The following is a 3070-nucleotide window of genomic DNA, read 5'->3' on the forward strand; positions in this document are numbered from 1 at the left end:
AGTAGCGATATAGCAATGGAGTTTGGACTAGACAAGTGTGCTGCATTAATAATGAACAGAGGAAAAATAACAAAAACAGAAGGAATAAAACTGCCCAATGGAAGCAAGATCAAGAACCTGGAAGAGAAAGAACATTACAAATACTTGGGCATTCTCCAGGCGGATAACATTATTTATTTTTAATTAATGCATCATAAGCATAAATCAATGGCCAAGTTTGAACAAGTATAATGGAAGATCAAAGTTTAGTGTGCAGCCTGGAATTAAAAAACAGACGCATATGTTAAGTAGTTAAAACAAATATTGCAATAGGGCTGGGTCAAATCTTCTTCATCTCTTTCAGGCTTAGGGGTGAAAGTAGTTCTTTGGAGTGGGGACTATAGTGTTCCCTGAAACTTCCATATCTGAAGTTTATCCCTTTTTATATACTGTTCACAACCAGTTTTTTGCAGCTAGTCCCATCTGTGGGACAACAGGTGCAAGGTATGAATATATTACAAAATGCCAAATAAATAGACAAAGAAATGAATGAATTCCTAAGCAGTCCTCTGAATCAGTGGCTGGTTTGGCACCATTCTTCCCCATCTCTCCCACTCGACACTCGGGTTAAGGCTTCTTTCTTTACTATATGATCCCAGACTATCAGAGATCAGATAATAAATGTGATGGCATCAAGATGCTACATAGTTAATCGCAACCCATATGTTTGTTTGGCACTTTTACGTGTGTGTGTGTGTGTGTGTGTGAGAGAGAGAGAGAGAGAGAGAGAGAGAGAGAGAATACACACACACACCACCTGTAACTAGGTCTCAAGGCAGTTTACAATTGATTAAAATATCTATAAACATTAAAATCAACAGTTAAATAAATTAAAATCAGATTTAAAAAGGAACTGTAATGTGGGATTCTTCCCATCTCTTATTGGATTGCAAGGCTTAGTGATAAATCAAGCAGTTCCCTCCACAGGAGAAATGGCAATGTAAGAGTAGTCCAAATAGAAATAGATTTTATTGATTACAGAGTGAGGCTTGAGCCATTATTGAATTATATTAACATGCAAGGCATTCCCACTTGACACAGAATGTGCTAGATGAAATTTGTTCCTGGGCATTTAACATTTAACTTTTACTATAAATTATTACAATCATGGTGGATTCTTTTGTATGTAATAGATTAGTAGATTCTTTGATAGATCTTGAATATGTAGTGGATTCTTAGAAATGTATGCTACATAGAACAGGGAAATGAAAAGAAATGGGGTTAGAGGACAGAAAAGATTTCCAAGGATAATGAACAGGCAGAGAAAGAGATATTGAGCCGAGTCTCATGATCCGTGAGACCCGGTTTTGCAGGGTGAGCAGGGAGGGAGCCCTGGGTGGTCAGACTGGCCGCCCACATGATTGCCGGCTCTGTGACGGGGCTGGGGGGAGCAGGGGCCTATCGGCTTGCACAGGGCATGCTGGCAAGACCCCCGGAGCTGGGAGGTGGCTTTTCGCCTCCCCTCCAGGGGTCTCCTCATGAGTAGGCACGGCGCAAAGCCGCATTGTGGCTACTCACGATTATTAAAACCAGGTTTGCGGAGCGCTCGCTTAAGGGCAGGGGTTCTTGAGTGCGTTACCTGCTCTAGAACCACTGGGCTCACAGCCGAACCCAGTGGTTCTTCCGATTTGCAAAAATCGGGCTAGGCTGTCCTAGCCCGATTTTTGCAGATTGTGAGAATAGCCCCATTGAGAAACCAACAAAAGTGTGTGTGTGGGGGGGGGGCAATAGAGAGAGATTTGTAACCTTTGCTCAGAACTGTTGCTGTGATGGATGTGGTGTCTTACTAGAGGATGGGTGAGATTAGGGAAATGGGAAGGAAGGAAGGCAGGAAGGCAGGATGGGAGTTAAAGAATAAGGATAGAAGACAAGAAGAACAGGCAGAGTCAGAGAAAAGCTTAGAAAAGGGACTAACAAGAGAAACCAAGGGCAGAGTCAGAGTAAGGATGAAAGAGATGAAGTAGCTGAGAGAAAGAGTGAGTTTGGATAAGGGAAGGATGAACCACCCTGAGCCTGACAGGCTAAGCAAGAATGAAGTGAAAGGTTAAAAGCTGCAAAGAGAGTGAAGGAACTTGACTAGAGAGAGAAATGGATTATTTGACTGTGGAGGAGAAGGGTTGCCCATTCTCCAGTGAAGGATGACACTTGTGCTGAATGAATTTGGCTGCTCAGAAGGAGAGGTGATCAGGGTTTGACATTAATGAAACAAAAGGGTTGCATGAGCCAATTTAGTAGAGATACCCATTGACTCCCCTGATAATTAATAAGATAGATAATTCATTCTCAAAAAACTGTTGGAAATGTAATTACCAATCAGGGTCATTTTCCCATATGTGGTGGACCTGTAATAAGGCTCAATTGTATTGGAAGCAAATTCATGAAAAAATGGAACAAATTTTAGAGAGTAAATTTCCTTTTTTACCAGAAATCTTTCTTTTAAATATGACAAAACCTTATATTCCTTCTAAATGTAATGAGCTGTCTTTATACATGATTACTGCAGCCCAGGATTTTATATGCACATAATTGCCGCGTTTCTGAAGTCCCCTTTCTAAATGATTGGTTTTTGAAACTATGGGATTATGCCTCAATTTCTAAAGTTTCGGCTTATATGAATGAAGTCTCAACTGAGTCATTTATGTCAACTTGGGATCCCTTTATAAACTTTAATATCCGACAAGGACATCATTTGTTCCCATTGCCCAGATTTGATTTGTGTAGTTTTATGTACCCAACTTTATGTAACCAAGTGTTGAGCAGATGTAATCAAATGTTGATCATGTTAAAAAAGAGAGAGAGATACCCAGTGAGCATTCCAGGCTGGTTGAGTTGGCTAGAGACCACCTTCTAGCCTAGTCTAACAAATCAAAAGTGTACACACACACACACACACACACACACACACACTCACTCTAGAGGGAAGTGAGGAAAGGAAAATTATACAACCTCTCTAACATGAAGGCTGGGTTTTTCTATGAGGATGCTGTGGTGTGATGGAAGAAGGGGATGGCAACAGCCTGAGATGATTCCC

Source organism: Hemicordylus capensis, chromosome 5 (genome assembly GCF_027244095.1).
Source record: "Hemicordylus capensis ecotype Gifberg chromosome 5, rHemCap1.1.pri, whole genome shotgun sequence".
Classification (NCBI taxonomy): domain Eukaryota; kingdom Metazoa; phylum Chordata; class Lepidosauria; order Squamata; family Cordylidae; genus Hemicordylus; species Hemicordylus capensis.